The sequence below is a fragment of the Hypanus sabinus genome, chromosome 4, assembly GCF_030144855.1.
Source record: "Hypanus sabinus isolate sHypSab1 chromosome 4, sHypSab1.hap1, whole genome shotgun sequence".
NCBI classification, from domain to species: domain Eukaryota; kingdom Metazoa; phylum Chordata; class Chondrichthyes; order Myliobatiformes; family Dasyatidae; genus Hypanus; species Hypanus sabinus.
In genome coordinates, this window is record NC_082709.1 from 85,199,443 (window position 1) to 85,212,935 (window position 13,493).

The following is a 13,493-nucleotide window of genomic DNA, read 5'->3' on the forward strand; positions in this document are numbered from 1 at the left end:
GAAGCTTTATAGTGCTCTCAACCCTCTCAATGAAGTTGAACTCACCTTATGATTACATAAAAATCATGAAGAGCACAGATAAGGTAGGTAGAGTCAAAGGTGCATAAAGTGATTGAACACCACAGACCCTTCGGCCCAACTATTACTCTGGCTAGCCCCATTAACCTTCAATTGGACCATGGCCTTCCAGACCCCACTCATCCATGTACCTATCCAAATTTCTCTTAAATGTTGAAATCGAACATCCACTTCCACTGGCAGCTCATTCTACACTCTCACCACTCTCTGAGTGAAGAAGTTTCCCCTCGTGTTCCCTTTAAACATTTCACCTTTCACACTTAACCCAAGACATCTAGTTCTAGTCTCATCCAACCTGATTGGAAAAAGCCTGCTTGCCTTTACTTTATCACTACCCCTCGTAAGTTTGTACATCACTATCAAATCTCCCCTCATTCTCCTGTCCCCCAGAGAATAAAGTGCTAAGCCTTCCAACCTTTCCCCACAACTCACATCCCGGCAAAATCCTTGTAAATTATCTCTATATAGTCACAGTCTTTTTCCCCATGTTGGGAGTGTGAAATACTAGAGGGCATAGATTTATGATGAGAGAGATAAAGATTTACGTGGCATTTATTTTGCATGGAGCGTGCTTGCTGTCTTGTTTGTTGCAAAAAAAAGTGGAGTCCTATTTGCTGGATGCCGTCAAATGGCTATGGAAACATCGCTTATCACTCTCATTATGAAGATACCTAATGCCAGTTTTTCAAAACTGAAAACCTGAAATGATTTTCATTGGAACCTTTTCTCGCGTTAGCTTCAGTGAGCCTCCCTGCAGTACCATTAAGCTGTCTTATACAGCACAAAACTGAGCATTTATATTTCATCTTTAGTTCAATCTGCTCTTAAATATCCTTTAATAAACAGAGCTGCCTCCTTGACAGTTGAGTCCGCCTGTATTTCTGTAATAAAAAAAGCCAAGCCGTAAAGTGGACGTAATGAATCAATTAGTTAATTGATTAAATGAGCGAATAGCTGTACAGTGATGGATGGGGTACCTCCTGGGTGGCTGGCACTAGATTGTTGTGTTCTGCATGTAACACACAAGGAGGCTTCATCAATTTGTTCCGATTAACATCTCAATAGAGGTACACAAAGGAAACCAATTTGGCTCCCCCAAATCTGATCGTCCTGTCCCTTCTGTCTGACCTCATGTCTAACATCTGTATCTCTGTCCATTGTTAGTTCTGCACATCTACAGCTCCATTAGAGTTTAAACCCCGCAGGAAGGAAAATTCCCTGGCATTTCCATTCCTGCTGTCCTTTCCCAAATTAGGAAAGGGTGAGATGTAGGAATATTTAGGGCTAAAACTCCCTTCGTAGTTAAATTATGACATTTGATTTATTACTGTCACATGTATTGAGGTACAGGGTAAACCTTTGCTTTACATGCCATCCAAACAGATCATTTCGTTGCAAACAGAACAGAGTGCTGAAGAAGTTATTACGGTTACAGAGAAAGTGCAGGGTGGACAAGCAAGGTTCTATTGTCTGCTTGCACTTACGAGCAGTTCCTCCCCCTCTGCCATCAGATCTCTGAATGGCCGACCTTCAGCTCAGTGGTACATGTATTCTGCGTCTCCTGCTTGATGGGAGAGAATGGCCAGAGAGAGTGGCTCCTCTACTGAGGCAGCAAGATGTGGGAACAGAACCCATGGAGGGGAGGTTGGTTTCCAAGATGTGTTAAGCCGGGTCCACAACTCTCTGCTGTTTCATGTGGTCACGAGCGGAGTAGTTGCCAGACCCAGCCATTATGGATCTAGACAATGCTTTCTACGGTGCATCAATAAAAATTGGTAGGAGTTAACAGGGACTGACTGAATTTCTATAGCCTGCTAGAGCTGTTGGTAAGCTTTCTTGTCTGTAACACAGGTACGGTTGGACCAGGAGAGGCCATTGTTGAATTTGAAGGTCACAGCCCTACCATTTACATAGCAGCTGTCAAGCCAAACCGTGATGCATCCAGATAAGATGCTTTCTAAAGAGACCATGAAGATACATTCGACTACATGCTGGGTGTGGCCTGCCTGATCTTCTAGAGTGTCTATCCTTCTTGCTGCCTCAGAGCTGCCAGCTTAATCAAAGACCCCACTCACCCCAGACATTCTGTCTTCTCTGCTCTCCCGTCAGGCAGAAGATACAGAAGTCTGGAAGTGATAGGAGTTCTGTGATGGCTGAAGTGCAGAGGGAGAGACATGGACATCAATGAGCAGTCCACCGAGTTTTAATAAGAACTGTTCAGGGCGAAGGAATATAATAAACGCTGGGCTAACAGGGCCACTAACTAAAAACTAACCCCATCACTGCATTTCAAAAACAGTAACCTAGAACTAAATTAATACAGTTCCTTTAACAGCATCTGTAGAAATCACTAATCTTCTTTCCCAGAACGTGGACTAAGGCAAGCAGGGAATTTTGTCATCGCTATACTTCAGTCAAGACTGAATCAGAATTATGAGAGTTAAGTACAATTATGAAGAAACATGAATTGGCTGGAATGTGTCCATTCTCATGTGTGCGATTGCCATCTTCCTTTAACTGCCTGCCCAGGCTCCCTTGCACAACCTCAATGTATTAATGTGATCTGTCTGGATGGCATGCAAAGACAATGCTTTTCACTGTATCTCGTGTGACAATGATAAACCAATTTATTGATTAAGCACTAAACATGAAAAAGGAGCAGTAGGAGGCCATTCAGCCCCTCAGGCGTGCTCTACCTTTCAACAAGGTCATGGCTAATGTCTTACTTGAATGGAATTTTCCTGCCTTGTCCCAAAAATCTGTTACTTCCAGAGATGTAGAGTATTTACCTCAGTTTTAAAGAATTTCGATGACTGAACTCTCAGGATCCAAGAATTCCAGAGATTCACCAGTCTTGGTGTGGAGAAATGGCCTCCCCCTTATTTTGAGTCCCTGACTTCCAATCCTGGACCTCAGCCAAGGACTATATCTTCCCCATTTCCACCTCACCAGCCTTCAAACAATTCTTTATTAACGGAACGAATGGCCAATTAACCTTCTAACCAGTACATCCTTGGAGTGTGGGACGAAACTAGAGCACCCGAAGAAAACCCACAAGGTCACGGGGAAAATAAACTCTACAAACTTCCTACAGCGGCACTGGAATCGAACTAACTACAAAGCCCCGAGCTAAAATAGTGTCACACTAGTTGCTGCGCTGCCGTGGTACCCCAAATTCTGTTTATTTTAGTGAGGCCACAATCGTTCTTTGAAAGTCTGGAGAGTGATTGCCTGATTTCCTTAATCTCTCCTCATTTGACTGACATGTCATTCCAGGAACCCCCTTGGCAACATTATACTGAGGGGCAGAGAGCATAATTGTGCGCCATATTACTGGTGTGGTCATGCAAGGCCCAGTGTAAATGTAGTAAGAGATTGTTACTTCAGTACACGTATCCTCCAATAAAGAATTATTGCTTTGGTTTATTATTGTCACATATACCAAGATACAGTGAAAAGCTTGTCTTGCATACAAAACAAGAGTTTTTCACATAGACTGTACCCTGGTCCATGTGACAATAGTACATCAATCTGCCAGTTTATCAAGGTTGGTGGGCGTGAAGCTTTACAGAGGCAGCAGAGGAGATTTATCAGAATGCTGCCTGGATTAGAGGGCATGTCTTATGATGAAAGGGTGAGTAAGCTATGGAGCTTTGGAATGAAGGCAGATGAGAGGTGATTTGATAGAGGCATTTGAAGATTATACTGTATGTGACAGAGTGGACGGCCAGCACCATTTTCCTGGGCAGCAATGCCAATACCAGAGGACATCCTTTCAAGGTGAATGGAAGAAAGTATAGAGGAGATGTCAGAAGTAGGTTTTTTACTCAGAGAGTGGGTGCCTGGAACGCACTGCTGGGGGTAGTGGTAGAGGTAGATACATTAGGGGCGTTTAAGAAGCTCTTGCATAGGCACATGGATGAAAGAAAAATGGAGAGCTACCTGAAAAGGAAGGCTTAGATTAAAATGTCAGAACGTAGATTCTTTATTCTCTTCCATAGATGCTGCCTAACCTGCTGAGTCCCTCCAGCATTTTGTGTGTTACATTCTGGATTTCCGGCATCTGCAGGATCTCTTGTGTTTAGATTGATCTAGGAGTAGGTTGAAAGGTTAGCACAATGCTGTGGGCCGAAAGGCCTGTACCGTACTTTACAGTTCCACGTTCTGTGTTCTAGTATGTAAGAAACTCCAGACAACATCCTGACAGGGCTTGGTGCATTCATAAGCTGAGAGCTTAGACAATGCTGGGACTCCTCAGCATCGACAAGGCATTTCTTTCTTGTTTCAGAAATCTGATGCGAGGATTTTATTAATTAAATTGGATCAATAGTTATTTTTCTAGGGCTGGATGTAAATGATTTGTACACAGATGCTTAAAGTGCCATCTCTTCAGTTTTGCATTCGTATATTGTGTGAGTTACCAGCAGATGTCTGGGTGTTCAGCGGTATGCGACTGTGAGTGAATATTCACAGAATTGCTCCTGTTTCTGCTTTTATTTACTGACAATGCACATGACTTTCAGCCAGAGGCCAGATGCCCCGTCTCCTCTCCCACTCCCTCCCCCTTCCGAGTCACAGATGGGGCACGGATCTCTTCAATGAATGGACTGCGATGCTTACTCTATCCAGCTTAAAAACCAGGACCCTCGTGTGAGGTGAGTATTGTGCGCATTCGGGTCTCTTTTCTGTTTCTGTTCCCTCCTCCCCATTCTCTCTCTCTCTCTCTCTCTCTCTCCATTTCTCTTGCTTTCTTATTCTTCACAGCAAGTGGATCCTTTTCTCCATATGCAATGAAACAATTTATTTTTATCTTACGCAAAATGCTGGTGGAACTCAGCTTTTTGGGCAACATCTCAGACTGCAATGTCAACTGCTCATTTTCCTCTGTAGATGCTGCCCGACCTGCCGAGTTCCTGCAGCATTTAATTAATTAATTAATTAATTAATTCAGCAATACAGTGCAGACTGGACCCTTCCAGTTACACCGCCCCAGCAACCCCACTACCCCGATTACCCCTAACCTAATCATGGAACGATTCACAATAACATGTTAACCTACCCAATATGTCTTTGGACTGCGGGAGGAAAACCCTATACATTCCACGGTATATATGTACAGGGACTCCTTACGGAACAGCATCAGGACTGAACTTTGAACTCCCCTAGCTGTGATAACTTTGCTACGCTGGTGCCTTTTGTGTGCGATGCTCTGGATTTCCAGTATCTGCAGAATCTCTGGTGTTCACGGTTCTTTATCTTAGAGGGGCTGAGAGTCGTAGAGTTACTCAGCATGGAAGCAGGCTCCTCATTCCAACCAGTCCATGCTGACAGTAAGATTGAAAGAGTACAGGGACGATTCACAAGGAAGTTGCCGGGATTTGAGGACTGGAGTAATAGGGAGAGATTGAATAGGATAGGTTATTCCCTAGAGCACAGCAAATGAGGGGGATTTGATAGAGGTATATAAGTTTATGAGGGGTGTCATTGAGGTAAATGCAAGTAGTCTTTTCCCACGAAGGTTGGGTGAGATGAAAACTAGAGGTCATAGGTTAAGGGTGAAAAGTGGAATATTTAAGGAAAACCTGGGAGAACCTTCATTCAGTGACTGGAGTGAGTGTGGAACGAGCTGCCAACAGAAGTGGTGGACGTGGGTTTGATTACAGCAATTAAGTGAAATTTAGATAAGTACCTGGATTGGGGAGGGGGTTATGGAAGGCTGTGGTCTAGGTGTGGGTTTATGAGACTAAGCAGAATAACAGGTCGTCACGGACTAGGTGGGCTGAAAGGCCTGTTTCTGTGCTGTAGTACTTACTCTTTGACTCTATGACCAAGATTCCCAACTAAGCTCATCCAATTTGGGAGCATTTGGCCTATATCCCTCTAAAACTATCCAATCCACATGCCTGTCCAAATGTCTCAAATGTTGTTATGGTACCTGCCTCAATGACTTTCTCTGGCAACTTGTAGTATAGCTACCACCCACTGTGTGAGAATTTTCATCCTTAGGTTCTGATTAATTCTTTCCCCTCTCAAGTTACATCAAAACCTTCTAGTTCTTGGTTCTCCAACCCTGGAAAAAAAGACTGCGTGCATTCACAGTATTGTGCACTGGATGCACCCCATGCATACAACTCAGTCTCCTACGATCAGTGAAAATAGTCCTCGTATGTCCCTATAATCTGTTCTCTCAAGTCCTACCAACATCCTCGTAAATATTTTCTGAGTCTTCCTCGGTTAATGGCCCGTTTCCTACAGCAGGGTGATGACAAGGGATGCAATGCCTATAATGCAGACTCTCAAACATCTTGCTGTGCTACACTGAGTGCCTGGACTGCTGAAGGCCGGTGGTTACGGTCGCACAGTAAAGCGAGGTGTTGAGCGTAAAGCTATTACAACACCAGCAACCTGGGTTCAGTTTTCGATGCTGTCTGTGTGGAGTTTGTACATTCTCCCTGTAACCGTGTGGGTTTCCTCCAGGTGCTCCGTTTCTTCTCACGTTCTGAGGGTGTACGGGTTAGTTGGTTAACTGGTCCGATGGATGTAACTGGGTGGTATGGTCTCCTTGGGCTGCAAGGGCTTGTTACTGTGTTGTATCTCTCATAAAAGCCTTCTTCAGTACCCAGTCTACCTGTGATGCCACTTTCAGGAAACCAGCTAGTTGTACTCCAAAATCCCTCTGCCCCTCAACACATTGCAGGGCCCAACCATTCACTGAGAAAATCCTACTCAGTTTGACAAGCACTCAGTGTGTGTTCGAACAGTGAAGAAAAGAAGGGTTTCTAAACATTCACGGTGACACTGAAAGTTTACAGAGTGCTCTAATGGTCGCTGGGAGCACAATGCTTCCTCAGCATTGGCGAGGGCTGGTGATGGAGGCTGGTAGAGGCTCTTAGACAGGCACAAGGATGAAACAAAACTGGAGGGTTATGGACTGTGTCAGATAGAAGGGTTAGACTGATTGTGGAGTAGGTTTATATAGGTCGGACCAACAATGTTCTATAATAATTACGCAGAATTATTGCATCATTACTGGGAGTATTATGTTTAGTTCTGGTCTCCTCATTATAGGTAGGATGTGGAAGTTTCTGAGAGGGTGTAGAGGAAGTTTACCAGGATGCTGCCTGGATTAGAGAGCATGTCTTCTACAGTAAGGTTGGGTGAGCTAGATCTCTTCTCTGTGGTGAAGGAGGATGAGAGGTGATTTGATAGTGGTAAACAGGAAGATAAGACATATAGATTGGATGAAGAGCCAAAGACTATTTCCCAGGATGAAATGGCTAAAATGAGAGTGCATAATTTTGAGGTGATCGGACGAAAGTACGGGGAGGATATTCGAGGTAAGTTTCTTTTTATGCAGAGGGTGGTGGATGTATGGAATGCTCTGCCAGGGGTGGTGTTGGAGGCACCTTCATTAGGGGCATTTAATAGACTCTTGGATAGACATATGGTGATGCACCATCAATAACTCTCGGAGACGGGAGGTGCAGCAAAACGGAGCACAGCATCCCGGAGACTGAGGGAGGAGCAATGCCTCCAATCACCTTTATACAGGGGTCTGTGGGAGCAGTCAACAGAGGGGCGTGTCCAGTCAGGTATACATAGTTTACCACACCTGGATGATAGAAAAATGGAGGGTTATGTAGGAGGGAAGGGTTAGATTGATTCTAGAGTAGGTTAGAAGGCTGGCACATCGATGGCCAAAGAGCCCGCACTGTGCTGAAGTATTCTATATGTTCTTCTATACTGTTGCACTACACAGTTCGTGTAAAGACAACTGTGGTTGGTTGTTGGTAAGGTGTTACATAAAAGCATATTTCACTCAGCCAAAGCCAACTCAGTTTCCTCCACCTGCTTTAAATCCTCTTCTGAGGTTAATTTCTCTACAGCTACTGATAGAGTTAATATACTCTCCATTCTGCAATGTAACAGGAAGGGTCAATGCCCAACCATCCATTAACCAAGCAATAACTGTGATTGGGAAGACCCTTAAATATTTGAATGAGTTAATTGGCAGTGTAAATCATCTTGTCACTAAAAGAGTGAATGAATGAGAAGATTTTATCTCTGACAGGCTAATTACTCTCTGCATTGTAAGTGTGCTCAGGGATTGGATCAGGTGTGCTTTAAAGGGAGGTGGAGGGACGATGGCAGTTTACAAACACAGCTGAGGAATTATTTAAAAGATGGAGAGGAGAAGGACAGTCGTTCAAAGTTCAAAGTAAATTTATTATCAAACTATGTGTCACCAGTTGGGGACATTTATGCTGCTGACATGAAGCCTCAGTATGTAAATAGTTTAAGCATGCAGTAGAATTCTGACAATCTGCTATCCCAGATCCTGATGGTTTGGAATCTGACACAATCAGGGTCCTTTTATTCATTCCAAAAATAGACTTTGTTCATGATAAAGTATACACTCTATTAGGTACACCTATACAGCTGCTGGTTAAAGCAAATATCCAATCAGCCAATCGTGTGGCAGCACTCAAAGCATTAAAGCATGCAGACATGGTCAACAGGTTCACCTGTTGTTCAGATCAAATATCAGAATGGGGAAGAAATGTGATCTAAGTGACTTTGACTGTTATTGATTGTTGGTGCCAGATGGGGGTGGTTTGAGTATCTCAGGAACTGCTGATCTCCTGGGGTTTTCATGCAGAACAAGAGTTTACTGAGAATGGTGCGAGAAAAAAATCCACTGAACAGCAGTACTGTGGGTGAAAATGCCTTGTTAATGAGAGAGGTCAGAGGAGAATGGCCAGACCGGTTTAAGCTGACAGGAAGGTGACAGTAACTCAAATAACTATGATTTACAATAGTGGTGGGCAGAAGAGCATCTCTGAATGCAGAACACATTAAAACTCGAAGTGGGTGGGCTACGGCAGCAGAAAACCACACAAACGTACATTCAGGGCCATGTTATTAGTTGCAGAGGTATCTATTAAAGTGGCCACTGAGTGTAGATGCAATCATGAAAGAGGCACACTGATGCCTTTACTTAGAAGCTTAAGGAAATTTGACATGTCACCAAACACTCTGATGAACTTATACAGGTACTATCGAAGGTATTCTAACTAGTTACATTATGACCTGGTATGATAATTTCAATATCCAGGAATGCAAGACACTACTGAGAGTAGTGGACACAGCCTGGTCCTTCGAGGGTATAAATCTCCCCATCTCTGACAGCTTCTAAACAATGCACGGCCTCAAGAAGGAGGAACCCATTGTCAGTGACCCCCTCCATCTGGTCCATGCCAACTTCTCACTGCTACCATTTGACAGGAAGTACAGAAGCCTGTGCCGCACCACCAGGTCCAGGAACAGCCATTTTCCTACAATGATCAGGTGTTTGAACTGACCTGCATAACCCTAACCCTACCTCAGCAGCAACATGGACCACCTGATGCACTGCCATGGATTTGTTTCTGTTAACAGCACAGAACAGGAACAGGCCCTTCAGTCCACAATGTCATGCTGAACTAATTACATTAGTAATCAAATGGCCAACTAAACATCCCTTCAGCCTATGCAATGTCATTTCATTCACAGGTGCCTTTCTATGAAAAGTCCTTATGTTGGGCCTTCCTTTGGGACACAAAAGAAGATTGTCCTTTGTTTGCACTAATGTCTTGTTTTGCATGAAGTTTTATTTCTCTTGCTGTATTTCATATTTTTTTGACATCTAATGTTATTATTTATTTAATGTTAGAACCTTCCACACCCATACTCTCACCTATTTCTCTCGCTGCCATAAAAGCAATAGGATTTCCCCTAGTCTTGTCCAAACACCCCACGAGCCTTTGTATCCAGCATATCATTCTCTTCAACTTCCGCCTTCTATAAAGGGTTCCTACCACCAACACATCTCTCCTTCTCCCCCACTCTCCACTTTCTGGAGGGATCATTCCCTGTGTGATTCCCTTGTCTATCTGTTCCTCCCCACTGATCTCCCTCCTATCTCTGCAAACTAACAAGTGCTACACCTGTTGTGTGCAGTTCTGGTCCCCTACCTACAGGAAAGATGTAAATAAGGTTGAAAGAGTATAGAGAAAATTTACAGGGATGTTGCCAGGACTGGAGAACCTGAGTTATAGGGAAAGATTGAATAGGTTAGGAATTTATTCCTTGGAACATAGAAGATTGAGGGGAGATTAGATAGAGGTGTACACAATTCTGAGAGTAAAGATAGGGTAAACGCAAGCAGGGTTTTTCCACTGAGGTCGGGTGGGAGTACAACTAGAGGTCATGGATTAAGGGTGAAAGGTGAAATGTTTACGGAGAACATGCGAGGAAACTTCTTCACTCAGAGAGTCATGAGAGTGTGGAACAAGCTCCCTATGTAAGTCATGCACGCGAGCTTGATTTCAGTCTTTAAAAGAAGATTGGGTAGGTACATAGAGAGTAGGGCTATGGCCCGGGTGAAGGTTGATGGGGCTAGGCAGGTTAGATGGGCTGAGGAGCCTGTTTCAGTGCTGTACTTTTCTATGACGCTTTTGTGTGTGTTGCTCTGGATTTTCCAGCATCTGCAGAATCTCTTGTGTGTGTGTTGTCTGTACTTGTGTCTCTGTGAGGCTGCTGCAAGTGAGATGGTGGTGGGTGTACCTGGACCTCACCGTACCTGTACACATGCCAATGAACTCAACTTGACCTGCTGGATATTGCAGGATGTCTTTGACATTTTATCGATTTATGGAAGAATTTATTCCTTTGATTAACTTGAATTAATTATAATATTTTAAGTGTTATTGATATTTTGGATGACAGATAGAGTTTAATATCAAGTTTGTTCTCAATGGTGGTCATTCATTATGGATTAAGCACTATATATAATAAACTTGAAATAATTCTTCTATGTTGTTCTGCGTAATTAAGCCAGTCCCGTACCATGAGCTTGGCTTTCTAATTACTTTTTAGTGCTACACATGGTTCACAGGATTATACATCATGGAAACAGGTCTTCAGCCCACAAAATCTGTGCTACTATCAAGTAAAGTGGCCACTGAGTGTATGTTTGTGGTCTTCTGCTGCTGTTGCCTATCCACTGCAAAGTTCAACATGTTGTGCATTCAGAGATACACTTCTGCACACCACTGTTGTAAGGGGTGGTTGTTGTTACCTTCTTGTCAGCTTGAAGCAGTCTGGCCATTCCCCTTTGACTTCTCTCATTAACAATTTTTGCCCACAGAAATGCTGCCTGCTAGAGTTTGTGTTTGTTTTTTTGAACCATGCTCTGTAGCATTTAGAGGCTGTTGTGTGTGAAAATCCCAGGAGGTCACCAGTTCCTGAGATACTCAAACCTGGCACAAGATCTCAGTGATGAGTCAGTGGTGGAGGCAGATACACTAGTGAAGTTTAAGAGACTACTAGACAGGTATATGGAGGAATTTAAGGTGGGGGGGTTATATGGGAGGCAGGGTTTGAGGGTCAGCACAACATTGTGGGCCGAAGGGCCTGTATTCTATGTTCTATCTCATTTCTAACAACAAACAAGAGAAAATCTGCAGATTCTGGAAATCCAAGCAACACACACAAAATGCTGGAGGAACTCTGCAGGCCAGGCAGCATCTATGGAAAAGAAAATAGACAACATTTCAGGCTGAGATCCTTCATCAGGACGTGTTGACCTGAAACTCTTTTCCGTAGACGCTGCCTGGCCTGCTGAGTTCCTCCAGCATTTTGTGTGTGTTGGTTGACATTTCTTCCCCATGCTGAACAACAACTGAACCTCTTGGCCATGTCTGCATGCTTTTATGCATAGGGTTGCTGCCACGTTTAGATATTTGTATTGATGAGCAGCTATACAGGTGTACCTACAAACATGACCACTGAGTGTATGAAGTAGAGATCACAAGACACTGTAAATGCTTGAACCGGGAGCAACAGACAATCTGCTGGAGGAACTCAGCAGACTGACGTTTCTTGCCTTTCTGCAGATTGTCTGTTGAGCCGAAGAATTTCATAACTTGGAATATTACGTTCATTTCTGGTTGCCTCTTTATAAGATGGGTATGGAAGCTTTAGAGAGAGTGCAGAAGAGATTTACCAGGATGCTGCCTGGATTAGAGACCAAGTCTTATGAGGACAGGTTGAGTGAGCTAGGGCTTTTCCCTACAGTCTGAAGGAGGATAAGAGGTGACTTCATAGAGGTGTATAAGATCGTAAGAGGCATAGACCACGATAGCCAAGGATTTTTTCCTAACGCAGAAATGCTAGTACCAATGGGAATAACTTTAAGGAGTTTGGAGAAACGTCTAGTGGGGTACATACGTCAGAGGTAGTATTTTCATCCAGAGAGTAGTTGGTGCATGGAACATGTTGCCAGGGGTGAGGGTAGAAGCAGATAAATTAAGAACATTTAAGAGGCTTTTAAAAAGGTACATGGATGGAAGAAAAATGAGTAGTTATGTGGGAGGGAAGGGTTAGATTGACCTTGGACTAGGTTAAAGGTTGGCACAACATTGTGGGCCGAAGAACTGGTACTGTGCTGTATTGCTTATGTTCTATGCAAAGTAGTATATCGTAACCCTTTGTCCAGCACTTGGTCTGGACCCTTCTGGGCCAGACCAAGACATAAAATGTTCTCGTTTTATGTTCCAAGACATAAAAATTACTATAAATTGCAAAAATAAAAATGTAGTGCAAAAAATAAGTAAAAAAGGTAGTGTTCATGGGTTCATTGTCCATTCAGAAATCTGATGGCAGAGCAGAAGAAGCTGTTCCTGAATCATTGAGTGTGGGTTTTCAGGCTCCTGTACCTCCTCCCTGATGGTTGTAATGAGAAGGGGGCATGTCCTGGTCATAACTGGTGAATGCCACAATGCCTCTTGAAGAATGTCCTCAGTAGCGTGGAGGGTTGTGCTCTTAATGGAGCTGGCTGAGTCTAAAGTCCTCTGCAGAGTCCTGTGATCCTGCACATTGGAAGCTCCGTAGGGGGCACGATGCAACCGGTCAGAATACTCGCTGGCACTCATTGGTAGAAATGGCATATATAGACCAGGAACAGAACCGGTGTAGTCAGAAACTGGGAAGGGATAGGTGGAAGAGATAAAGGGCTGAAGAAGAATGAATCTGACAAGAGAGGATGGTGGACCATGGAAGGAAGGGAAAGAGGAGGGCAACTGGAGGGAGGTATTTGAGGAGGAAAGAAGGGGTGAAAGGGTAACCTGAATGGGGAATTGAAAAATAGTGAAGAACAGGGAGGAGAGATTACCAGAAGTTAGAAAAATCGATGTCCATGCTACCCAGATAGAATATGCTCCTCCAACCTCAAGTTGACCTGATTGTTGCGATAGAGGAGGCCACGGACAGTGTGGGAATGGGAAGGCGAATTGAAATGAGAGATCCTGCCATTTGCAGTGGACAGAGCAAAGGCACTCAACATAAAATGGAGTTACCGTGTACAGAATGTGTAC